Source organism: Psammomys obesus, unplaced genomic scaffold (genome assembly GCF_907164565.1).
Source record: "Psammomys obesus unplaced genomic scaffold, mPsaObe1.curated_primary_1811, whole genome shotgun sequence".
NCBI lineage: Eukaryota > Metazoa > Chordata > Mammalia > Rodentia > Muridae > Psammomys > Psammomys obesus.
The window spans coordinates 2560870-2588498 of NW_026585626.1; the positions used below are offsets into that span (position 1 = coordinate 2560870).

The following is a 27629-nucleotide window of genomic DNA, read 5'->3' on the forward strand; positions in this document are numbered from 1 at the left end:
TACAGGGGGGAACAGTGAACACTTAAGAGGTTTTCTTAGGTATAGCTTAGTTATCCTTTTCTCTTTTCCCTAATATTTAATAGAAGGCTGTTCTACTCAACAGTCTTATACTAACTGGGCTTTGGGAAGTGGGAGCTTGTGGGGTTTGGTTGCACAAACCAAGAACATAGCGAGGTGGTGATTTATTCATTGGGGTTCTAGTGAGGATGGCACCGAAGAATGCAACTTTCCCATGCTTTCTCTTGGAGAGTCCCAGAGGGCTGAGAGATATGGGACCTGGCAGATTTCCCATAACATAAAGTATTAGAACTGCATGCAGTAATTTTCATTCTTTATTAAATATAAGCCATTTGGTTAAATGCAAGAACAAAAGGGTATCACTTTTTGCAGGAAAATAGGTGGAATTGGAGGTCACATTAAGTGAAATAAGCCAGACTCAGGAAAACAAGCACAGATTTCTCCTGTGTGTAATCTGGGGTGTGTTAAGGGTTTGTTCATGAGGTACATCTACTGAGGAAAAATAGATAGTGGAATAAGTAATGATAATAGAGGTGGCTATGACCAAAGTACATTATGTTCATGGAATGAAAAACGGCATAATGAACCCCATTTGTTAATCTGTACAATAAATACAAGCTATTAAGGAAAGAAGAAGAATCTGCAAGCATCCCCAAATTTTGCATTTAGGGAGAATTAGTTAAGTTAACCTAAAGTAAGGTCTTAAGTAAGTTTTGGTACTGTTAATTGTATGGTTTGAGTAGATAGGTTGTAAAGCCAACAGTCTAGACTGTAAGACAAATGGCCAGGGAGATAGCTCAGCCTAAATAAAGAGCTAACTGGGTAAACAGCTTACATAGTCTCTTTCGTTGATGGGTTTGCCATGACCACTTGATAGTAAAACATTTATAAATAGTTGTCTATGTGACTAGACTTCCTAAGAATTTTGTTTTTAAGAACCCCTGCCTGGGTGAAGGTTCTTTGCTTATGAAGGTCCTTAGTCCAAACCTAGATTTCTTTCTCCAGATCTGGTAAGCTGCTGTCTCCTTATCTTACATAGTCCTGATTCAGGCTCGGCCTGTGCGTCTGTCCCAGCTAAAGCTCTCGGTTGTTCAGCTGACAGCTCCTTCATGTGCTTTTGTTATTGATTCTTTTTTTCTCTACATACAGATTGATTTCAATGTGATATTTTGGCCCACACCTGGCACATGCTGATCAAACCCACCTACTTCTGAACTTAATTTTTATATTTAATCATTTATCTTTTTATGTTTCAGTGTGTGTGTGTGTGTTGTGTGTGTGTGTGTGTGTGTATGCATATATGGAGATTAGAGTACCATTTGTGGAAATCAATTCTCTTCTTCCACCGTGTAGGTCTTAGGATTGAGCTCAGGTTGTCAGGCTTGGTTGCAAGTCCCCCTACTCACAGAGCCATCTGCTGGCCCTCCACACACCTCTTTCCTCCCCTTTCCAAGTCTTAGAAATCACTATTGCCCTTTTGTCTTAGTTACTTTTCTTTTGTTGTGAAACCAGTATGACCAAGACAGTTTATAAAAGAAAGCATTTTATTTGGGGATTTGTTTAAAGTTTCAGAGGGTGAGCCTATGACATTCACGTTGGGGAACTTGGCAGCAGGCAGTCCAAACCTGTCGTCATGGAGCTGTAGCAGTAGCCGAGGGCTCATATCTTATCTATGTATTGGAGGTAGCGAACCAGTGGGACTGGGAATGGAGTATGCCTTGGAAACCTCAAAGCTCTTCCACAGTGGTATGCCTCCTCCAGCAAAACCTTACCTCCTAATCCTCCCCAAAACAGTTCCAACAATTAGGGACCGAGTATTCACATATGTGAGCTGATGGGGGGGGGGTCATTTTATTCAAACCATGACACCTTTCAAGAGAACTTTTCTCAGTCTCCATACCTGAAAGACAAAACATGTCAACTTGTCTTCCTATATCGGTTTATGTTACTTCAGATAAATATTTCTAGTCCCATCTATTTTACTGCAAATGTCCTGGTTGCAGTGGTGTGTGTGTGTGTGGGGGGGGCTGTGGATCAAACCGCAGTGTGTGTAGCAGCTTTGTTTTTCTTATCCATTCTTCTGTTACTGGGCACCTAGCCTGATTCCATATCCTGTTGCGATCTGTTCTGCAATAAACGTGGACACACAGGTATCTCTGCTTAGCTGGTTTGCTTTTCTCTGTATGTATAACGATAGCTGAGCTAGCTGGATTGCACGCTAGTTCTATTTTTAGTTTTCCAAGAGCTCAACCGTTTTCCACAGTTTCTGTACCAACATCTATTCCATTGACGGTGCATAAGAGTTCTGTTTTCTCTACATCTTTACCAGTTTCTTTTTTCCTTCCTTCCTTCTTCCTTCCTTCCTTTGCTTTTCCCCTCTCTCTCTTTTTTCCCTCCTTCTCTCCATTCCTTCCTTTCTTCCTTTTTGTTTTTGTTTTTTTTTTTGCCTTTTTAATAACAGTCAATCTCACTGGGGTGAAATGTTATCTCATCATAGTTTTGATTGGCATCTTTTTGACAGTTAATGATAGATATTATTTTTTCACACATTGTTAGCTTTCATACCTTATTTCTTCTTGTGAGTACTCTCAATTCATGAATCTATGTCCTTTGACCAGTTTTATTTTTATTTATTTATTTATTTATTTTTTTCTGAGACAAGGTTTCTCCATGTAGTCTTGGCTGTCCTGAACTCCCTTTGTAGACCAGGCTGGCCTTGAACTCACAGAGATCCGCCTGCCTCTGCCTCCCCGAGTGCTGAGATTACAGGTGTGCACCACCTCACCCAGCTTCCTTTGACCATTTTTAAAAGTAGGTTTTGTTTTGTAGTGTTGAGTTTTGAAACTTTACCATTTTTAGATTCTCTCATTATTAAGGTTGTGTCTTCGGGCATCATTTCCTTTGCTATTTCCTTTCTCTCTCTCTCTCTCTCTCTCTCTCTCTCTCGTGTGTGTACAATGTAGTCTCATTTGTTACTTTTTGCCTTCAGTACTGAACTTTTAAGACTATTCAGAAAAATCAGTGTTTGTACCAATGTCCCTATGTGTGCTCTCTGTTCAGCTTCAGCTCTCATATTTAGTTCTCTCATCCATCTTGAACAGATGTTTACAGGATGTGACAGATAGAGGTCACGTTTCAACCTTCCCAGTGTGAATACCCAGCCTTTCCAGCAGCATCAATTAGGTGCTGTCCCTTCTCTAGTGCAAGCCTCTGGGACCCAATCCGTTGACTAGGGATCAACATACTTATTCCTAAGTTTATGATGGTTCTATTGATTTGTGATGGCCTCTGTGTCCAGTACCACATTCTTCTGGTCACTATGGCTCTTTAATATGTTTTGAAATGAGATGTCTGGATGCTTACAGCTTTGTTCTTTGTGTTCAAGATTGCTATGCTTATTCGGGGTCTTTTGTGCTTCCGTATAAATTTTAAGATTTTTTTTTTATTTAGTTCTGCTTTGAGTGGTATTGTTGCTAGTTTTATAAGCACTTAGATTTGTAGATGACCTTGAGTGTGGACATTCTAACAATATTAATTCTTATAATCCAGAAACATGGGTATTCCTATTTTCTTTTTCAGTGTTTCATAATTTCTAATTATAAAAATCTTTCCTTGGTTACATTTGTTAGTAGTGTTTTAATTCTTTATTTTTGTAGCCATTGTAAATGGATTGATTTAGTTATTTCTTTCTCAGTAAAATCACTGTCAGTCTGTAGAAAAGCTTTTGGGTTTTGTGTATTGATTTAACATCCTTTTACTGTACTGAATTGGTAACCTTTTGGTGGAAGATTTGATGAAGGTTTTGGTATACGTACCATCATGTCTTTGGCCAATAGGGATGATTTGACTTCTTTCCTAACTGTGTCATTTTAATGTAACTCTCTTTCCCAGTTGCTCTGGCCGAATCATCTAGCACCAGATAGAATAAAGGTGTCAGCAGTGGGAACCCCTATATTATTACTGATCTTGGAAGAAATGCTTTCATCCTCTCCTCTTTCATATGGTGTTGACTATGGCTTCATCATCTACAGTCTTTGTTATGGGGAACCACTCCCATACTTATTTCGGGACTTTAATCATAATGTATATGAATATATGTATACAAGTGTGAATGTCCATGTGTGTTCACACAGAGGCCAACAGGTTCATGTCAGGTGTCATTTTCTCTCATTCTCCCCATTGTTTTTTCTCAGACAGAGTCACTGTCAACTAAGAGTTGGCTAGAATGTCTAGCCAGCAAGCCCCCAGGATCCACCTTTCTCTGCTTCCCAGTTCTGGGATAACAAGCAAACACCAACCACCACTCCCAACTTTTTATCCAAACTCAAGTCCTTATGCTTGAACAGCAAGCGCTGAGCCACCTCCTCAGCCTCTGGATGCTGAATTTTACTGAGTTGACACTTTACATCTATTGAGAAGACTATAATCTTTATTTGTTGTTTTGATACATTGTGTAACATTTGTTGATTTGCATATGTTTCACCATCCTTGTATCCCTGGAAAGACACCAACTCGATCAACATGAAAGACATTTTTGATACGCTATTCGATTTGGTTTGCAAGTATTTTGCTTGAGAAGTGTTGCGCCAATGCTCATTAGGAACACTTGTGTATAGTTTGGTATCGTGTCCTTGTCTAGTTTTAATAACAGGGTGATGCTGGCCTCAGAATCAATCTGGAAGGTTTTTTTTTTTATCTCAGTTATTGAGAAGAATTGACATCACTTCTTTAAAAGTTTGGCGAAATCCAATAGTGGAAGCTGGTGCTGTGGCTCAGATGACATAGTGTTTCCTAGAATGTTCATCGCTTTGGGTCAATCGTCAGCCCTGAAAAAAAAATCATATGAATTCAGCTTTGAACCCATACATTTTTTTTCTCTCTTCCTCTTCTCAAATTAGCTCCTTATGGGGCTAGAGAGATGGTTCCACAGTCGAAAGCACTGGCTGCTCTTGCAGAGGTTCAAATCCTAACACACATATGGAAACAAACATCTGTGACTCTTGTCCCAGGGGATCCACTATCATCTTCCAGTCTTCGCAGGCACTGCACCCATTTGGTGCAAAGACATACATTCAAGCATAAGACTCATGCACATAAATAAACTGGGGGTGGGGGAACCAATCCTTATCCCACCATCCTGAGGGGTCACTGGGAGATGATAACGTGACACCCTGGGGAGATTCAGGTTACTTATCTATCTAGTGGGTTGTGAGCCTGGGGGAATTTTGATACTTTCTAGCAGTAGGCATTGCCAACATCTGCCCTGGTGGAGTTTGGTAGACTTCTCTACAAGCCTGCACAAGAGAGAGTCTACAAGGCATGGAGCCAGAGCTGCACATGTTGGTAACTCCTCTTCTTTCACTGCTGTCATCCCAGCTCTCTGCATCCTACAAGGTTCCGGTCTGTCTCTCTTGCTGATCTCCAGGCTTTTCCCACAGTCACTGACCTCAGAATGTCCCCCGTATACCCACTGCTTTGGTTCTTCTCTGTGTCAGAGAAGGTGAGGGCTCTGACAAGGGGCTCTTTGGCCGCTGGTCTTCTTGCCATTTGACTTTAACAATCAGTATGTGTTCATTCCCTGGTTTTATTTTATATACTCAGGGACCATAGAAAACTAGTCAGAACATTTAAGGAAACAGCATGCATTGGAAATTATTAAAACAACAAGCTGTCAGCAATATCAGTATCCGCCTTCTGTCTAAAGACCATTTTTAAAAAGACAAAAAACCATAATTCTTACCTTAACATGAAATAAATGTACAACAGAGGTTGCCTTTATATCATGAATTAATAAACAGGGGTGAAGTTGTTAAAATTTATCCTAAGGGAAATCTGAGGAACAGGTACATTTATACACAGATGATCAGAACGGCTGAACTGCATTTGCAAATATATGCAAAACTGCATAATACCATATAACAAATCAAAATAAAATGCTTGGAATAAACATTTGTACAGAGAGGACATCAATTACACTGTACCCCATAAAACAAAATACATTTCTGTTTCTAAAATGAGAACCACTTACTGTAACACCAATTTCTATAAGAATAATTATAAGATGGCCAAAGATAATAAAAAGATAGGCTCCTATAGATTCAGGTACACACATAAAAAGATCTCCTAGGTACCGCTCAACATTCTGTTGATGATGATCCTGTTTTCAAAGTCTTTCACTGTTTTTCCTGATGCTTTCATTTTTGATGGGAATAACACCCACTAACTAGGAGCCAAACTGAGAGTTACTGACAAAAATGCAAATAATGCATTTAGTTAATATCTTTACTAATTTAGATATATGTATATGGGGCTGGAGAGAGGGCTCAGCCATTCAAAGTGCTGGCTGCTTTCCCAGAGGACCCAAGCTTGGGCCCTAGCATCACACTGGATGTCTCACAGCAGTCTGCAATTCCAGCTCCAGGGAATCTGACTCTTCTGACCTCTGCAGCAAGGCTCCCAACACACACGCATGCACACACACACACACACACACACACACACACACACACACAGAGAGCGAGAGAGAGAGAGAGAAATACATATACACATATACAAATAAAACAAAATAAACCTTTGAAAAATTTCTAGTTCTGAGCACAAACCTGGTTACTTAGAGTGCGCATGCCTTGATTGTCTCTGAACATGTTTGTATGGTCTGCATTTTAATCAGGCAGGCCCTTGTAGAGGTTCTCAGCCAAGGGCAGCCTTTGCAAACAGTGTGACCACTTGATTCTGGCGAGCCATGGGAGGGAACCCAAATCGATGCTTTAAAATTCCAGTGGTAACTGTAATGGATGTGTTCTAAACCATAAAATGACAAAGGACTCTGTGGCTTTAATAATGCCTCCAAGTCCCAGAAAAATGCTGAGGCTATTCCTTTGCTGTAGTGGTAGCCATGGCGGCTTGTTCCTGTATCTCCCTCTGCCTGCAGAGAGAGGAAAGATGAAGGAGTCCTGCCGGAAGCACAGAGAGCCTGCCCTGATGCTGTCCCTGGAGGAAATGCTGGCCTGTGATAGCCCCTGACTTCCTGTGTCCTGTCTTGATGTTTTCTAACCTTTTCTCACCCCATGCTTCTCCCCACCTTTCCCATCTTCATCCTGCTGCCCTTCCTTTCTCCACTTGCCCCTTACTCTCCTTGCCCTCCCTGACTCCCATTTGCCATTTCCTCCTTTCCCCTTCTTTGCTTACCTCTTGACTGCCTTGTGCTTTCCCTCACCCTTACTAACTTTAATCTTTTTTCTTCTGAGCACATTTAGACAGGCTTCCTGGCTTTGGGTGTTGGGAGGGAGATAATCATAGCTTTCTAGGGAACAATAAATACCAGGGGCCAAGGTATCAGAGGATGTGCTCTGTGAGAGTGAAAGAGACTCTGGGGCAAGGAATCTGCCTTCTGCATAGAGTGGTTCTCATAAGTAAAGAGAGGTAAGGAAGGAGGGGAAGAGAAGGAGGATTAAACAGGGCTCACAGAAGGGAGCCTTGAGGTAAAGCAGGAGATACTGGTCTATGATACAGTGAAGTGTTTGGCTTTTCTTCTTAAGGCAGTATAAGATTTTAATCATGGGAAACATATCATGGAGACTCCTTGAGGGCAGTTTTCTGGGATCTGGAAGAGCAGGTGCTAGAAGAAGCCAAGACATTGGCAAGGAGTCAAGGGGTGTGATTTTGGCAGACACTGTGTAGTCTGTACCTCTTCCTGCCCCTAGTTCAGCATTTCTCCCATACACCAGAATCATATACTTCACCCCACAAAGCAAAACAGGAGGTTCTGAGCCTCCTGACACTCATTTAGAATTCCCACCCTCCTTCTATAACTGGGACTAGCTTGGTGGATTACTCTGTGCAGTTATGCTGAAGCCCTTGCTCATGTAGGCTGCCCTCCCTGTCCTTGGTCCAGGGCTCTAGTGACGCCATCTTGAATGTTTTTACACTTGAATGAGTGCCTTTCGTTTTCCATGTTCAATGAGCTTTACACTTCGTGTAGAGCAGTGGTTTTTGGCCTTTCTAATGCTGCGACCTTTTAATACAGCCTCCCCCCACACCAGGTTGTGGTGACTCCCAGCCACAAAATTATCTTCATTGCTACTTCATAGCTCTAATTTTTGCTACTGTTATGCATTGTAAGGTAAATATCTGATGTACTGGGTATCTAATATGTCGTGGCCCCGGTGAAAGGGTCTTCAACCCCCTAGGGGGTCACGATCCACGAGCTGAGAACCACTAACGTAGTGTTCCCTGCTTGCAGCGATTTATGAAACATAGATCACCAACAGTTCTTCAAGCCCTGGAACAAAATCGATTGATAACTAAGAGGGGATTGTTTTTTCAAGATTAATAAAGACTATCATGAGTCCTTCCAAAAACAAAGCGGTGCAGGTCTTTCCTGAGACACTCTTCCTGAGACCATTCTGACCATTTTCTCAGTGGCAGTTCTGCTATGTGACATTTGGGCCAGGGCCAGAAGCTGCGTGGTGGAGGACAAAGGCATCCTTGACTTTTGTAGAGTTAAACACTTGGAGAAACTTCAGGAAGAAAGTGCCTGGTTAAAGATAAAGGTAGCTGGCCCGTGAGCTCCCTGCCGATTGCCTGCTTCTCCTCATTTTCATGGTTCTTGAAGGTGTGTTTATTCTCTCCTCTCTCAGTGGCCAAAGGACAAGTTTAAATTTCTGATTTCCTTTGGGAAGCCTGCGAGAAGCAAGAGGCACCACATACAGGAAATCATGTGGAGAGGATTTCTCATTTATTACAGTCCCCAGATTACTTCCCTTCCCCAGCCTCCGCCCCCACCTCCAGCCACACACTGCCTCCCAGTTTCTTCCTGCTCAGAGGAACAGCCCACAGTTCACCTCTGCCCCCGAGGTCTGGAAGCCTGTGTGAGCTCAGGAGTATCTCAGGTCTCATCTGGTAAGACTCTACCCTCCTCGGATTGTCTGAACGAATGGGACACCCTTAAGCTTCACCTCACCTCACCTCAGAGGTCTGTGGGAGATCTTCCACACAGGAGTAAATCTGAGGAGACTGGCCCAAGGCTGAGGAGAAAGGTAGGTGCCTGCTTGGTCTTTTTTCCCCCCTTGGATATGAGGCAAGCTACGCTAAAGCAGATAGATGGGTGTCTGTCTGTCTACCCGGCACTTCCCTGTGGCTGCCTCTACTCAGCTTGTGGAGACCAGCTGGTTTCCAAGATTGTGTGGGTAAATAGTGGCAGGCACAGGGTATTCAAGTTGCTTGTTTTGAGTTTGTGTGTCTCTGGCTAGAGAATAGCCACCAGTATCGTGCAAGAAATGTAAAACCTGATTCTTGTTTTCTTTGGCGAACACCTCATTAGACGTTGTGTGTTTTGGCTTCTGTGTAATGAAGGGGGAAATATTCGTGAGCTGGCTTGCCTTTACCCCACTGTGTAGAACTCTTACCACTACTGTTTTAATTTGTTTTGAGTTTTTGAGTTAGAAATATGTCAAGGTGGATAGAGAATATGCTGGCAGCAATACAGGTGCTTCTTGTTTACGTACCTGTGCATTATAAGTAAAAAAAAAAAAAACAAAAAAACACCAAAATCCAACAAACACACACAAAAAAGATGTGTTGTTTAGGAAGGTGGTGGACATCTGTGTTGTTTTCCAAAAGTTTTTTGCTCTTCCTGAGATTTCCTGACGTTCATATCCATGATAGCTACAAAGCCTGGCTTTACCTGAGTGGTGTGGAAATCCTTTGCAGACATGATGCTCCTCCTTCAGCTGGCTGCTTTTGATGGCAGGTAGTGGGGTTCAAGATGATGCAGATGAGATCCAAGGAAAGGCAAGTCATGTTCAGTTTATACCACAACGTTCTCTGAATTGGGTGCAGCATGCTTCCATTTTACTGTTTCATGTCACTCTCACAACCAGCCTTTCCTTAAGCAGGAATAGTTGTACTGATTTCAGTGAGTAGCAGCCAACTTACAGAACATTTTTCCCTTATCTTATTTGGTTGAGATGTTCTTATTTCTTATTTATTTATTTATTTGCCATTGTGTACTTAGGTTTGGTATTGCCTTTCTCCATTCATTCCCTGCCACAGAGTTCTTGGGAAAATGCAATTGTGATTTTTGTGGTTCTCTTTCTGAGCACACCTTGTTGCTTACATGTCTGATACCTAAGGGCACCATGGACCATTTGTATCGGACATCACTCAAGGGCTTCCTAAAAATGCAACCATCCCTCTTTGCAACCTCCATCTCTTTCCCAGACTTGATGAGTCTCTATTTCATCCAGATTGCAATAAATCTTGCCAGGTCTTTCCTTGGGGAGGGCAGGCGACGAGTTCAAGTTCTGCTCCATAGCATCCTGCCAGCCTTACCTCTCACCACCTGACTTTACAGCTAAGTGCCACTCCCCTCGTCACGTGATCACTCTGCTGCCCACCTATGTCCCGGTGTGCTGCTCTCTCTGCTTAGATACCTCCATTTAGCTTCTCTCCAATTACCCATTACAGCCCTACTTTACTCTCATGCCCTCTCACATTCAGTACACCCCTTACTGAGCACCCTGGGTCTATGATTTTTTATGGCAAACAAAGTAAGAGTTGCTATGGGCTTTCTCATTAGTAACTAGACACTGGTGCTTTATTTCAATGTCTGGCATATTGCTTGTCTTCAGTTAGTATTATCTGAGTGAATGAAGGAAGGAAGGAAGGAAGGAAGGAAGGAAGGAAGGAAGGAAGGAAGGAAGGGACAAATGAATGTGCAAACTAGCTGAATATTTTGAATTAACGGTTAGGATGAGATGTGTTGCTAGAAATCTTCCAGGAAGACTGCTAATCCCTATGACATTTTCCCATACTCTTTTGATCTGAGACTTTGCTGGATTCAGTTATTTGCCGAGATTTTTGAGGCTCTACTGTGTGCTGTGCATTTTTTAAAGTCTTCACACCTCTCTGGTTAGCTAGTCTCTCTCATTAGGCACTTCCTAATCACTCTTCTCCATTCCTTACCACACTAACCCAGAGTCTTACTTTCCCAGCGACACCTTCTTTCTATCAGGGAACTGGCTATGTCCTAGGACCACGACAACAAAAGAAACAATGTGAACCTCAGCAGAGGACCTTTGGTCATCCTCTCTCCTACACTTCTCAAAAGAAAGAAAGAGAGAAAGAGAGAAAGAGAAAGAAAGAAAAACCAGACCTGATGGCTAATAAACATTAACACATGCAAGTGAGGGCACTCGGAGCTTTAAGTCAGTGTGGTCAGCTGGGCACAGGGGCGCATGCCTGTAATCCCAGCATTTGGGAAAACAGAGGCAGGAGGATCTCTGTGAGTTCAAGGGCAGCCTGGTCTACAAATCGATTCCAGGACAGCTAAAGGCTACAAAGAGAAACCCTGTATCAAAAAACAAAAACAAACAAAGACAGTGTGGTCATGCAGAAAAACTTGTACCATGTTCTGGGGTTTTTGGCCGTAACACCTGCACCTGTGGCTGTCTTGCCAGGGGACTTTGGGTGTACAACCTTTCTCTCAGCCTTGATTTTATGCAGTGGTGAACAAGGAAGCGTTGACTTCTCTCAGTGTGCAGAGGTCAGAGTGCCTCTCTTCTCACATTGGCTCATGACAGTCTGGAGAGAAGGTCTGATGTATCCCAGGCTAGCCTTGAACTACTTACCTAAGAACTATGACCTTGATCATCTGATGCCTCTGCTTCCACCTCCAAGTCTTGGGTTTGCAAGTCTGTCCTTCTCATGCTCAGTTTATGCTGTCCAAAGGGATGGAACCTAGGATTCACGCATGCTAAGCAAGCAAGCCGGCTACCACCTGAGCTACATCCCTACACCTCTCATAGCTCTCATGATGAGCTGTAGGTTTCTGAGGCAAAGTCCCCAAAAGATCCTAAGGCAGTCAGCTCATTGCTCTGCCTTCAACTCCAGCTATAGGTGTTCACATTGTCCATTAGTGCCGTTTCCTCCTTTTCCTAGGGCACCGCATGGCAACAGCTCCAAAGGAGCTTCAAGAAAAACAGCCCTTTCTTCATGTGTCCAGACCCAACCACTAGACTTAGGGTGACGCAAACTGCTCAGAACTTCTCAAGTGACTTCTTTCCCTGCCTTTTAACCTTCTTTTTCTTGTTCCTCCACCATCTGAAGTTTCCCAATAATAGCTCCTGGACATCCAAAATTCCCTCCTTGCTTCCTGTTGCCCTCACCTCTTTGCCTCTAACCTACTGCACCTTTGTACAAACAGCCCTTCAGCTCATTTCCTAACCACTCAAAAGTGCACTCATCCTGATGAATAATACGCAGCAGTGCTAGCAACAAAAAGGATGCTAAACTGCGCGGGAGGCTTCTAGTGGACATACATAGATTATGTCTGAAACTTAGGTTTATAGAATAAATCTCTCCCTCCCTCCATTTCTTTCCATTTTTTCCCCCTCTTCCTTCTCACCGTCCTCCACCACCACCCTTTTGGGGAGACGGGGGTATATGCTAGCCCCAGCTGGCCCCCATCTTAGATGAGAAGGAAATAACCCTGAACTCTTGGTCCTCATGCTTCTCTCTAAGAGCTGGTATTTCTGGTGAGCAGCACCTCAGCTACATCAAAACGTCTTTTTTAATCAGAGCCTTCTGTGGGGTAAAAAGAGGCACAGGCAGTTTTAAATTCCTTTTTTTTTCACCCTTAAATAAATAATCACACCTTGCTAACTCTTGAGTTTCTTCCTGAAAAGTATGTTGAAAATGAGATTAATCAGAATCAGCTAACGTGTGTAGCAAGCTGCTTAGACTGAACTACACCAGCGGGGCTTGGGGAGATGGCTCACTGGGTAAAACGCTTGCTGCGCAGACTTGAGAGCCTGAGTTTGCATCCCTGTCGCCTACGTAAAAGCAACATGTGGCAGTGCACATCTGTCTTCTTAGCCCTGGGGGGAAGGAGAGGCAGAGATAAGCAGCTCTCCAGAGCTTGCTGTCCCCTTAATCTAAGCTAACCAGTGAGCTCTGAGTTCACTGGGTTCAGTGAAGAGACCTTGTGTCGTGAAGTAAGGTGGAGAGCAACAGTGGAGACACCCTGATACTGACCTCCGGTGTGTGTGTGTGTGTGTGTGTGTGTGTGTGTGTGTGTGTGTGTGTGTGAGCGAGCGTGCAAACACACCCGGTCACACTGAGTCAAAGAGCTATCCCAGATCTTAAAAGAGACCAAGACGGTGACGCTGAGGAAAGACTCATCCACGGAATCGTTGAAGGACTTGCGGGTGTTTCTTTTAGCACGTCAAGGTTGCCTCGGATTACTTAAAGGTCACTTGTGTGGAAAAGGAGATGGCCACCAGATCACTGAGTAGAAATTACAGGGTAAAGGATTTCAGCTCAGTCTGTGGAAGGGTTTACCCACCATCAGAATTGTCTAAAAATGGGTGAGTTGTCTTGCAGGGGTGGGGAACACCCTGTCCTGGGCAGCATTCCAGCACCCCAGGAGAGCAGCAGCCAGGGTGTTCCCAATGGGATGACGGAGTGGGTGGGGTCTGAGCGATGACCCAAGGGTCCCTTCCCATTCTTGAGAATCTCATGATGTCAGTGCTCTAATCCAATCCACCAGATAAAGACCTGAAAAAAAAAAAATCACTAGCCTGGAGTGACGTGAGCTGACTTTTCACTCTCTAGATTAATTATTTTTGGCTGTAATAATTTAAAAATAGGCTCTTTGCAACAATAGATTAAGTTGGACTTCCAGGAAAAATCGCGCACACATAGACACACACACACACACAGACCCTAAAACAAAACAAAACTAAACAAAAAAAACCAGAAATGAGAACAAAGAGGAGGGGGAAAGTTCACCCCAAACCACTCTTGGGTCACTGAACAACTTAACTGTGGCTTGGATCTTGTGTTACAAACACATTTTTATTTGGTGGTCAACTGCCATGTTTGGAGACATTGTTCAGTCAACACAGGATCAGGCAAATACCACAAGCTCCTTTTCTAGCCACGAAACCAAAGGATGTTTATTCTCAGCCACTCAGAAATCTAACGGCGACATGTTGAAGCTAAGTAGTTCCATGCTCCTCTGATGTTGTGAGTTGGGTGTTGGACCCCTAGGGAGAGAGGAGAGCTGACTGCATGAGCTGGCTGCCTGCTCTAGCATCCAGGTCTCCAGCTTTCTTCCCGTTTTTTTCTTCTTGTGAAAAGGAACACACTGATCGTAGCCTCTGCCAGCCTGACAACCTGGAGACATAAGAACCAGCTTAAGTGCACTCAGGCTATCTAACATTCTGTGTTAATACTTGATTCTTCATAGACTCCGAAGAGCTGGCTCTTCTTGCAGTCTGTTTAGGACCCCCACGCCCTTCTAAAGATGCTGAGATGTACTGCAGCATGCTTTTGCTTCCTTCAGCCTCACCTTGAGATCCCAGAGGAATGAAAGAGAACAGCAGCCCTCCTCTCTACAAAAGAGCACCAAAAACTGCTGCAGCTCATCAGGCAGACACAGAGGCACAATGTAGTCTATTCCGCAGGTTTACCTAAGTTTGCTTTCCTAAAAACAGCTATCTTAAAAATCCCTTTGAAATATAATCGACGGTACAGGGCCACATTATAGAACCTCTGCAGATCTATGTGTTTATTTTTAGATGCGCTTTGGCTACACAGCATAGCAAAGCAACTGTCTAATGTCCGAAGCACAGCCCTGGGAATTTCCTCTAACAAGGTTGTGTTTCCGTCCATTGTTGCAGTACAAAGGGCAAAAGGAGGCTTGAGCGGAGACTCTTGTTAACTCCACCTAGAGGGAAACATGGAACCTGTCATCCTTCTCAGTCAACTCAATGTGATCTTCAGTCCTGGAGGTCAAGATGGAGGTCACCCTCCGCTCGGGCAAGAGCAAATGCAAATGAGAAGATAGGTCTGATTTTTTTTTTTTCATCTAAAAATATCTCAGACACCGGTGATGGCAATTCAAAAAGAAAAAGACCTGCCTTCTATTTACAGCCAAGGATATACTCCTCACCAGTGCTAGGTGCTGGATTTTGATTCAGTTTTGATACAGAGATGGCATTTGAGGATACAAGCTGCACTGTATACCAAAGGGGCTTTTAAGCATATTACAGAAAAATGAAAATCTAAAGAGCACACACACCCTCAACACCCAGGCACCAGTACTTGCCATTGCAAGCACTAGGCAGTGAATCATCCGTAATTTTGTTATTCTTGTAGGTTTAGATCTATTCATCTTTAAATAGATATAAAAGGACCTGTATCTTATTAGTTTAGAGATAAATAAGCTACTATGTTACAAAATATCAGACTTTAACTAGATAGACTTTTGCTTAAGGTTTTACAGTTTGATTCCACTTTGCTAAAAGTTCCTTATAAGTAATTCCTGTGGAAGTATTTAATAGCCAGCTTCCAATACTTTTTTTTTTTTTTTTTTTTTTTTTTTTTTTTTTTTTTTTTTTTTTTTTTTTTTTGTGCACAAATCTCTTTGGTTTTTTTTTTCGGGTGTTAGCTCACAGAGTTCTAGTCCAGCCTTTTTTTTTTTTTTTTTTCCAAGACAGGGTTTCTCTGTGTAGCCCTGGCTGTCCTAGAACTGGAATTCTTTCTGTAGATCAGGCTGGCCTTGAACTCCGAGATCTAGCTGCCTCTGCCTCCTGAGTGCTGGGCTTAAAGGTGTATGCCACCACGCTTCTCATCTTAGCATTAGAGAGGCTGAAGAAGGAGTGTTTCTCCAAGTTCAAAGTCAGCCTGGCTGCAGAGAGAGTCCCAGGCTAGCCCAAGCTACATGGTGAGATCTTTTCTCAGAACTTCCTAAAACCTGGCTGTCTGATAATTCAGTCCCTGGAACCCCTGTAAAAAGTTAGGTACAGAGGAGCCAGAAAGGCAAAGACTAGCAAATCTTTGAGTATCTGCTTACCAGCTAGCCTAGCCTACTTGGTAGACTCCAGGCAAATGAAAGCCTCAAAAGACAAGCTGGATGGCCTCTGAGGAATGACAGGCAAGCTTGTCCTCCGGCCACCCCATGCATGCTCACGTACACACTTGCACACCCTATCACTCAAACTCCCAAATCAAAAGAAAAAAACTTTCACTTCACTGCCCATTCTATTTAAATCCCACCCTCACACTCCTGAGGAAGGCCTGTACAGCATTGTTTCCAGGTTCAGTGCCCTGGCTTGTGTTGAGGGTCCCATGGGAAAGGAAAAGGTGGGTCTCGGGTCTACATGCAGCATTCCACACCTGCCCTGCCCTGCCCTGCCCTGCCCTGCGTCCATCTGTGATCCTAATCCCAGTGGGTCAGGCCTCAGCCCCAGCACAATCAAAGGCTCGGCGAGCAAAGAGGCATCAGCTCGGTGCAGGGCTAGGGTTCCTGGGCCTTCTTAGCAGGTGGCTGTCCAGGCCCTTCTAGGTCTCCAGATGCAGAAAAGTGTTTTCTAGCTCTGTGGTGGGAATACAGGAATGCTGGTAAGAAAGCCGTTCTGGGTTGTTTTGTTGGCTGAGTGTTTATTATCAGACACCCCTCAGGGGTTCACAGGGCAGGCTGCGAATGTCCATGTGAGGCCTGGGAATTTCCTTCCATAGAGGCTATGCTTCCTCTCTTTGTTGTTCCTCAGAGAACAAGTGGGGGCATTACTAGAGATCCCTGCTTAACCCTCTCCTGCTGGTGCCCCGTGGCTTTTCGTAGCTGGGGGGGAAAAACAACACCACACACTGGAAAGCAAAAAGATCTAGGCATTTCGGCTCTACATGCGCCCCTGCAGCGTGCCTGTACATGTGAGCGCCTGCCCACGTGCTTGTGTGTGCATGCACACACGTCCACGGGGAGGACATAATGCGTGATACATTGCAGAAAACACATTTTCATTCACAGTTACATCCACGCAGCATGTCGTTGCTTGCATCTGAGAAAACGGCTGCTCTCTTTATCACACCAGACATTTCTATCAAAATGCTAATCCAATTTCCGTTCCTTCTCAAAAAAAAAATAGTTGACTCCCTGCCTCCCGCCCTTGGGGTTGACTAGAGCAGAGGCATGGCAGGTTGGAAGATCTTTTAATTGGGTAAGGATGACTTACTGAACATATTTCTGCAACACTGCTAAGCACCCAGGAGATGCAGCAGTTCTGGAAAATTCTAGAGCGTGTGATCTGCATAGGTGCAGGCAAACACTTTCACGTGTGATGAGGGTACATAGAAATCAGAGAGTTGTCTGAATCAAGAACAAATGGGATTAGAAGAAGGTCCATGAGTCCTCATCTTGCTTGAGACTCTCTGTATTCTCCAGAAACACTGTCTGGAATTCTCTAAGCACCAGGACAAGTGAATGCCCGTGTGCCCCTCCCCTCCTTTGTACACGTGCATGCAAGCACACGTTGAACTCAGGAGGAAGGCTTGAAGTATCCCCCTGACACCCAGCTCTAATCAACATCACAGTTCTGACCATTTCCTCTCTTGAGTTTCCATCTTGTTTACAAAGCCAGAGTGGCTGACGATGTCGCTGTCATGCTGCATCTTAATTTTCACTCAGGGAGCGTTTGAGCATGCGTGCCTCCCTGCCACTTGGGTTTACTCTGCTCTCAAAGCCCAGGGAGTGGTTTGCAGCGTGGTCTGAGGGAGAACCGTGGTGATTGTGGAGAGAGCGTGTGAGCACCGTGTTAGTGGAACAGCTGTCCGACCCCCTTTCTCCTACAAGTAGGAGGAATGGAGACTAGTCAGAGAGGACGTTTTTCCCCAAGTTGGATGTCGCATGGGATCCCGCAGCCTCTGCTGGGCTGTCAGCAGAAAGCACATGCTGTTGGTTTTAATAAGCCTATTCTCCTTACAGTACGTATTCATTTGTGTGCATGCTCATGCGTGTGGAGGCCAGGGCTTGATATTGAGTTTCTTCCTCCATCTTGCTCCACCTTAGCTTTGGAGACTGCGTCTGTCTGTCACGGAACCTGAAGCTCACTGAAATTCAGCTAGACTGTCTCACCAGTCAGATGAATGGATTGTCTTGTGTTTTCCTCCCAGAACTGGGATTACAGGTGTGCACTGTAACACCCAGATCTTTACACAGTTTCTAGGAATCTGAAGTTGCGTCCTCACATTTGTGTAGTAGTACTCTATCAGTGGGGCCGTCTCTCCAGCCTACATTCTCCGTTTTGGCAATATAGCAGTGTGAGACAACTGTAAATGGCAAAGGACCAGAGAGACCAAGCATGGTGAATGTAGGTATGATAAGATGTGGGTGGAGTGATGGACAAAATGCAGGTTCCCAGGCTCCCTGAGCCTTTGAAATCAGACGCTGAATGCAGGAAGGTAGGAGAATGCACATTTTCCAAACAGCATCTTCTATGGTATCTCCAAAGTTGGATGAACACTTATTCATGTATAAGAACCATTTTCTAGAAAATAACCCCTAACCTTGTTTTAGAAGACTGTGTACAATGGTGACATAAGCTCATCCCTCCCGCTCCATGCATTCTTCAGGGCAGGTGTGTTGGTTACCTTGTAAACTTGACACAGCCTCGACTCTACATTGGGTTAGCCTATGAGGGTGTCTCTGGAAAATTGTTTTACTTAGGTTAATTGATGTGGAAAGGCTCAGCCCACCGTGGGCAGGACCATTCTCTAGGCAAGGGGTGATGACTGTGTAAGCGTGGAGAAATCAAACTGAACATATGCAGCTACATTAAACGAAGACACATGCGTTTACTCTTCACTCTCCTCACTGTGGTTATGGTGTGACCAGCTGTAGACTGTAAACTTGGTGGTGGAATACGTGCTTAGCTTGTGAAAAGCCCTAGGTTTGATGCCTAACACAGAAGAAAATTAAAGAATGAATGAAACGGGGGTAGGGGTGGGGGAAACACTCCCCCATACAAAGTCGGTACTCAAATTTTTTTAACCAGTGAGTAAGTGTTACTCACTGATGTGAATACTTACTCAGAAAAGGGTAGGATTTAAAAAAAATAGTAAATGTTCAACTAAAACATGGTCCGGCAGGTTTATAATCTGAACACTTGGGGAGGTCAAAACAGGAGGATGACTGCAAGTCGGGGGCCAAACTGGGGTACACAGTGAGTTACAGACTATGCTGGGTTATTTAGTGAAACTTTGTCTCAAAAACAAACAAACTAACAAAAGAATACAGACTAAAGAGATGGCTCAACAGTTAAGAGCACAGAATGCTCCTGGAGAGATACTTGTACTTATTTATTGTGCTACATTAGTGGGCAAAATTAAAACAGCCCCACTCTATTAAGGATTTGGCTGGTTTTCCCAGTTGGCTGAGATTGGGTGGTTCCATTTTAGCCCCAAAAACTAACCCATAAAACTTTAACATCTGTAAACGCATATACTCCCACATTTGTGGAGGTACACACTAGTGATTCAAGGTGGTTATGTATGTGGGATGATCTTAGCTATGGGCTTGCACCATACTGTAGAAAAAGACAGAGAAAGGGAGAGGAGAAAAATATTAGCAACCTGGAAAGAATTACGATGATTTAGAGAGACAGGGAGGGAGGGGAAAAAAGGGAGGAAGAGTATGAATTTGATAGTGCGTGAGGAGGTAGGTAAGGAGGGAAGCAGCTTAGGTCCTTCTGGCTCTTCCCTTGCTAGCGTGGAGGAACTAACACCTACCAGGCCCGGCTCTGAGCACTTCCTGTGGAGAGTGTCATTTACCCGGAGATAGTCACACCTCTGTCTCCACTTTATAGCTGAGAAGACGGAGGAATGGAGAGGTTAAACAACTCACCATGTCTCCATAGTTAATGAGTGGCAGAACTTTTACCCCAGCAGTATGGCATCACAGCCCAAGTAGAGTCTTCTAGGACTCTAAGAATACGTCACCTCAAGGATCATTCACAAACATGAGTGAACACCCCCTTCTCTGGGCTGTGTGGTGCAAGGCGCTGGGCCTGAAAAGTAGGCAAACACTGACAGGGTGGGAGTGCTGCAGGAAGGCGGAGAGCCTAAAAATAGATCTTTGCAGGGCAGTTCAGTTAGCGCTCTGACAGAAGGAAGAAGGGGCGAGCAGGCAACTGGGAGGGATTCCTGCAAAGGTGACCTCGAACTGGCCCGGGAAGGACAAGGGAAGGCGGTGCAGCAGAGACAGCGGCCATTTTCAGGCCTAGAGAACACATAGGCTGCTGGGCCCTTGGGTAAGGAGGAAGGAAGGCGGCGTTTATGTGTGAAATACAAGGCATTCATGTATAAAATCATCATTTTGTACATAATATGTGACTTTAATTCTTGTCAGAGCTGGATATGGGAACAGAAGTTGTAATTGCTCCGGTTATTAGCTGGAAATCAGTGTGTGTGTGTGTGTGTGTGTGTGTGTGTGTGTGTGTGTGTGTGTTGGGAGAAAGGGAGAGGACTGATCCAAGATTTCCTCTCTCTGCCAATGTTTTTCTAAAGACACTGGGAGGCTCTGGTCACCTCATCTAAAGTGGGGGAACCAAGCATCGTGTCATCAGTCTCTTTTCAGGGTGAGAAACTATAGAATAAGGCAGTCCTCTGTCTCTCTATAACTACCCAACTCCCATGTGCTCCCATGTACTCAACTCCAATGAACCACCATGGAGCTTGGACAAATGCTAGTTACCTAGCCCCACCGCTGGGTTTTAGATAATAGGGTCTGGGTTGAGCTTTAGGACTCTGTAACCAGGTCCCGGGGGTCCCGACATTGCCTGATGGGGTCCATCTTCTGACACGCACATGCTAGAACCGCCATTCTGTGCACCAAGCTCATTCTCTCGAGTGTGAAGGCAGGACTTCGCCAAAACCATGTGGATCATCCTTAGGTCACACTAAAATTAGAAGTGTCCCCAGAGGAAGGCCACTAATTCTCTTCTTTGCTATGAACTCTTCTTTTATTTTCAAACATTTCTGTAATCTAATAAAACCCAAATTCAAATGTTTCTGATATTCTGGTTTATTTTGGTCTATAAGCGGGTCAAAATATGGTCACTTATAGCATTCTTTGGAATTTTAAGAATTGGTGCTTTGAAACCTCTGTTTGCAAAGCAGGAAGTCAGTTGTTGCCTAGAATAAACACTTGAATCAAGCAATTTGTTCCTTTGGAGGGCTTTCGCCGCTGCAGCTTAAGCAACTTTCCATAATCCAGAAGAGTTTGAACCTGAGTCTTTATGGAATGGGCAGATAGGAGGCCTGTGCCTCAGAGCCTGGTCTGCAAGCAAAGAGACAAAGTATCCTGAGTGTTGTTATTTCCTTCTGGGTAGATAAGGCAGGAAGTGGCTAGGAAACCAAGCTCGCCGACAAGAAAGGGCTGGAAGGATGGATGGGGAGGAATCTGTGTGTCCATTCCTCTCTCCCCCTCCTTTGTTTAGTGGGTGAGGGTGAATGTGACATCTCTGAGCTGCAGGGCTAGGAGCATTGGTGCTAGGGAAGAACAGCTAAAATCTTTCATACTTGAGATTTAAAGGAAATTTAGTGGTTGTCAAGACGGCTCAGTGGGTAATGACACTTGTTGCCAAGCCTGTCTTGGCATGGTGGAAGTAAAGAACCAAATCCCACAAGTTGTCCTCTGACCAAAACACACAAGGGGGTGCCACTTTCAAAGCCACCAGAATGTTGTCATTTGGCTAACAAAGAATTTGCATGGTAAGTGTTGGAACTAACTGGTTTTGTGGGCTTTGTAGGGTTAAGAATGTCCATCTTTCCAAAACACACAATTAAACTGAAAATCATGTTTCCTCAAAGCAGCTCTTGATAGGAAGCATTTCTGGTTCTCAAGATGCTTAATATTACCTTGGAAGTTGAGCAGTCAGTCCTGAAGGGCCCTTTGCTGAGAAGCCCGAAGACATACACCAGGAGGCAGAAGCTTTGATGAGTGAAACACGTGATGTCAGTAGGAACATTCCAGTGGCACCAGCCATGAGAGCTTCATGCCTGAAATCCCAGTCCTTGGGAGGTGAACATTCAGGGAGGGTTAGAAATTCAGGGTCACTCGTTGGCTATGTAGCAAATGTAAGGCCAGCCTGGGCTACAGAAGACCCTGGCTTAGAAACAACAAGAACAAAACACAAAGAGGCCTGAGCCAGTGAAGCTGGGTGTGCAGGGCGAGGGGCAGGAGGAGGATTTCACAGCAGGAAAGAAAGAGGGGCTCATGCCGCTACCGCTAATACTCAGATGCACACACACTCACCCTCTTCTATTGTCTTCACATCATTTTTGCTCGAAAAAAATTATAGAAATTACCTGTTACTTGTTTGCCTTGCTTTTTTTTTTTCACTGAAGATCATGTAGGGGGGAAAATAAATAAATGACACTCTGACTAGCAAATGGAAGAGGTGAGACAGCTAAGCCTAGAGGTGACTTGAAGCATGAAAAAAACTGCCAGCATAGTTGCTTTTCCTTGAACAAAAAGTGGCAGGAAGGTGGGAGTGTGGGGAGGGGTGTCATAAGAACTTGGCAAGACCTATGGCTGTGGACAAAGGGCTCCCTCTGGGTCAGAAGCTGAGGAGAATCATTTCCTGAACTGTAGCTTGCTGAAGGGAAGAAGAGTAAATTCTGCAGTATCTCCTGGGATGCTCCCTTATACTTCCCAAGGTCAGCAGGGAGCAGGATCGCATGTCCCTGAGAGCTGCTTTACCCCTGTTCTGTAGCAGTGCCTTAGTTGAAGACATGCTGGTATAGAATAGGGTACTGAGCAGGACATGATGGGACAGAGATGGACCTGGAGGGCAAGCTGAGGGTAACTAGTACTCTTCTGTTGCATATATATATATATATAATGTGTATATACACACACACACACACACACACATATACATACATACATACACACACTGTCTCTCGCTTCCTCAGAAGCCACCAACTAGCTAGAGGCAGGGGCCTGGGACCCTCTCTCCCCTCCATGCTAGAATGCTTCCTGGCTTGATCTTCTGCTGGTCTTGTACAGGCAACTGCAGATCCTGGTTTGTGGTCTGTTTCTTACCCAAAATAAGTTATCTGAATGTGAGAGAGGCGGCTAATGTTGCCAGAGGCTCAGCTTTCCGCACTGTGGCAGTTGTTCCATATTCATGATTAGAGAGAGGGTCAGGAGGTAAAAAGACAGCCTGTCCCAATGAGCTGCTTCACCCCTGTTCCACAGCAAGACTTCCTGCTTCCTTCCTCCAGGCTCAGGTGGAGCCAAAGCTGTTTGCCTCCAGGCACTGCATACCACATTTCTTTTTTTTTTTTTTTTTTTTTCTTTTTAGGTGGCCCAGGTTGGCTTGGAACTGAGAATTTTGATGTTTTCCTTCCTCTTAATTAGGGAGAGGTTTCCAGACAGAGCTAGTCAGGGCCAAGGGGGGGGGGGGGGACTTGGGAAAAGAAAGAGGTGAGATTAGCTTCTAGAGAAGAGGGAAGACTTTAGGGTTCCTATGGCCTCCCTGTTCTGTGAGCTTTCTCCCCAGTTCTGCTTGGCATAAACAAGTCTGTCTTCTACCTACCTTTGTATATGTGTTCTGAAAGGATTGCTTCAAGTTCATGAGGAGGACGCTAACGAAGACAGGCCAGGTGACCTTTAGAGCAGTTCCCTCTGCCCATTTGAAGAGTTCATTCATTGACTTGGTGATGACAGAGTAGGAAGGGAAGGCTGTGTGCAATAAGGGTGAAATGTCTACAGAGTATTAAAGATCAATAAAAGATGAAGCAAAATCTCAAAAAGGTTATCAACGTATGCTGTCAATCCTAAACAATGCGAAACAACAACAACAACAACAAAAACCATCTTGGTTATTCTAAGAAAGAATTGCTCCAATCAGTGAGTTCCACAATATTACCTAAGCTCCTAGCTATTGTTTGTGTGTCTTTTTGTTAAAAGTATGTTAGCCAGGAATGGTAGTGTATATCTTTAAGCCTAATGCTCTGGAGGAAGAGGAAGAAGCTGGAGGGTTTCTGTGAGTTTGAGGCTAGCCTGGTCTACACAGAAAGTTTCAGGGCATCCAGGGCTCCACGGTGATACTTTGTCTCAAGGGAAGAAAAAAGTATACTGGAGTTAATTCATACAACTTTCATTTATATAATGGTTCCTTACACAGAAAGGCTCAGCTAGCTACTCTGTTGCTTTTAATCCTACCTGCCTGGGGTTACAGAGATGGCTTTAACATGAGCAGTTAAGGTCACTGGCTGCTGTTCCAGGGGACCTGGGCCCATATCAGGCAGCTCACAACTGCCTTTAACTCCAAGTTCAGGGAACCTGATGCCCCGTTTATGTTTTGTTCAGTTGCCTATACCATGGTGCACACACAGAGACACAAAGTCATGAATAAATACAAATACTAAAGATTCAACAAAAAATGAATAGGCTCCACCATGGTGAGAACTGTGGGAGCTTGCCTCAAGGGTCTGTAGCTCCTGTAGATTGACATAGATCCTCTTTTGAAGTATGGATTGAAAAAGTAAGCCACGGAGCTAGGGCCATGGCTCAGCTGGTAGGGTGCTTTCCTAACATGACCAGAGCACTGGGTTCCATCCCAGCACCAAATAAACCATGTCTGGTGGCCCACATCCCAGCATTCAGGAGATAGAGGGAGGGGAAGCAAAGCTAAGGGGCATCTCCAGTTATCTACTGTGATCAAGCCCAACACAGACTACACCTGGCTCTTTCAGAAAGCAGTGGCCAGTCATATTAGCCTGGGGGTGGGAAGGACAAAGAAACTGGGCAGGGATCACTTTGATTCCGTAACTATGTGACCCTTAGAGTTTCTGTTTGTGTTTAAAAATTGGTAAGCACCAAGTTTAGTTCACATGTAAATATTTGCTTGATTAATAATGTTTTAAAGAGAAACGTTTTGCTTCTTAGTTAATAATTATCAATGTAAATAATTAGTCAAGAATATTATATTGTCAAATAAACCGGGTTTGTCCCCAAGGATGTAACTGTGCTAAAGCATTTGCCTAATGTGTGTGTGGCCCTGGGTTCAGTCCCTAGCATTTCAGGGGGACAGGGAAGGCTAGCTCGATGAAAAGAGGAGAAGTTAAGAAAATGTCCGATCTAGCTGTTAAATATGTTAAAATCTTTCATGATCCATAGAATTGTATATGCTGCCCACTTCACTCCCATTGCTATGTGAAGTTTGAGTGTGTAAGAGATCCAGGAGTACATAAACACACACACGCACACACACACACACACACACACACACACACACCTATATCTGCATCTTTATGTGTGTATTTGTGTGGAAAGACTAAAAATATAAATGGCTTTTCCATCTTAGCATTCCAGGTCAGATGAGGCAAGCTGGAGGGGTGTGGGCCTGGAATAGTCATGTAATTGTTGATCTGTAGCTGTGTTTTGTACACTAACTTTCAAGTCCCAAAATAGCCTCATGGTCCTGAGAGGTGAATGCTGATAAATCAAAGGCAATGTAATTAGAAAAAGTCTTGAACTTGGAAACCCAGCCTCTTCCTTGTGCTGGAGTAGATTATCAGAGCTGTGGCAGTGTGGACAATCTCCACGGGGCAAGGCATCCATTTGCACAATGCTCGGTCATTTTAAAGAGCAGTGGCAGACCCCAAGAACACCCTTCTCTTTAACATCTTACCCTGCCTGAAAGACTTAGGGTAAGGCTGGAACCCAGGACAATTCATCTATATGTTCACCAGCTTGATTAAGAGGATAATGAGAAGGTCTGTGCCTGTCTCAGAAGTCCCCGTAATGGTGAACAAAGAAGGCACCATACCTGTGTGGTGTGCCCATATAAGCAATGTCACCCCCATGACTTCACTTTGGGGAGGCAAAGGATTCAGTTGATTTATAGGCAAGACATTAGAGACTAATGCTTTTCCCCAGTATGGAAAACAAAACAAAACAAAACAAAAAAACAAATTATTTTGAATGTGAGTTACTAACATGTGTAAGACTGGAAATTATGTGCCTTTACACTCTCTTTTAAATAATTCACAACTGGTAACAAAGATAACAGTGTCCTTGCTCCGTCAAGACCTTCTTGCCTAGTTTCCTCAAAGCATACTCACAGACTCATTTTTCAGCCTTCCTCATGTCTAGGCTCTGAAAAAGCACAAGGAGTCAAACTTCAGGAAAAAAAGGTTCTCATTTGTGCTTTATTTTCTGTTTTCACCACTATTACCCACCCCCAACCTTGACTTTGGGCTTCTTCTCAGCTACCCTAAAGAAATAAAACTTACTTATTTATTTACTTTACATCCTGATTGCAGTCACCTCCTGTCCTCCCAAATTCTGCCCATGTGTTCTCCCCCTTCTCAGAGAAGTGGGAGGTCGGCTGTGGGTACCAACCTGCCGTGATACATGATGCAGAACCAGGCACATCCTTTCCTACTGGGGACAGACAAGGCAGCCCGGTTAGGGGAAAGAGATCTAAAGGGATGAACCAGCCTATTTTTGGCCCCTTCTCATGACTGAATTTCAGAGCCATTGTCGTTCTTCACAGATCTGACTGGTCATTGGCCAATCCTTTTCACATTTTTGCCTCAAGCAAACATCTTCACGTTACCTGACGTGTGATATAGTCTTGAAGCAGCTTTTTAAAAAAAGATTTTATCATCCCCCAGAGAAATAGAACGTAAAATCAGAGGCCCTGGAGGCAAGCCTTGGGTAGGTGGGTGGGATGGCAGTTGTTACTACTGGGAAACCCTTTTGGGGTTGACCAGAAGGCTATGTTGACTTGTCATTGCTACCCTTGTAGTTTACATTTTGAAAAACCTATGGTTTAAGTGTACTCCCAGAAACAATTTTACTTCACCCAAGATGGCAGTGTACTTCTTTCTATATGTAGTGTTGGCCACTCATCTAGCAATAGGGGTTTCATTGAGGTTCCAATGTCATAGAAAACCTCATGTGAATATGTTATTGTGATAGTTAATCTAAATGATCTATTTGATGAAATCTAAAATCACCTGAGAGGTGGTCCTCTGAGCATGCCGATGAGAGATTATCTTTATTAGATTAGTTAAGGAAAGAAAACCTGCCTAGTGTGGGTGACAATCAGCTGGGATTCTAGACTGTGTATAAAGGAGAAAGCAAACTGAGCATAAGCAATCACTGTTCTCTGCTTCTTGGTTGAAGACACAATACAACAACCTGCTTCAAACTGCTGCTTTTACTTCACTCCCACGACGGACTGTCTGTCACACTATTAACAAAAAGCAACCCTTCCTTACTTAAATTATTTCTGTCAGTGTATATTATCATGGCAGCAACAAACTAACCGAGACTGTTGGCAACTGAATCACACCCTGACATTGCTTTTGAATATATTGAATTACATTAACAGCAGATGTCCTCGGCAGCTGAACATTGAATTATACTAACAGCAGGTATCTTAGGCAGCTGCAAACTGATGAAGTAAAAGAAAGTGCGGCTTTGATTCGCCCATTCGTCTCTTAAAAACATTAATTGATCACCCACTCTTTTCTTTTTAATAGTTACTAATCATCTTGTGTCACGTTTCCTTCTTTTGTTTCCATTCATGAATACATGTATGCATGTGCACCAGTACATGTGCCACCACACGTGAAGGCCAGAGAACAACTCAGGCAGAACTCACCAAACTAGCCAGGTTGATATGGCACTCCCCTGCCTCAGTCTTTGGAGGTTGAGATTACAGGCAGGCCACAATGCACACTTGGCCTTTACATGGATTCTGGAGATCCAAACTCAGGACCACACACTTGCTTGCAAATAAGCCCTC

The 27629-nt window shown here is 44.0% G+C and overlaps 1 protein-coding gene across 1 annotated transcript in view; it reads left to right on the forward strand.

Moving 5' to 3' along the window:
* The first annotated feature begins 8903 nt into the window (after positions 1-8903).
* Adgrf5 (adhesion G protein-coupled receptor F5) overlaps positions 8904-27629 on the forward strand; it is a 95296-nt gene continuing 76570 nt past the window's right edge. Inside the window, exon 1 of the mRNA XM_055612205.1 lies at positions 8904-9056. The gene's annotated coding sequence lies outside the window, so the exon portion shown is untranslated. The remainder of the gene's footprint in view (positions 9057-27629) is intronic.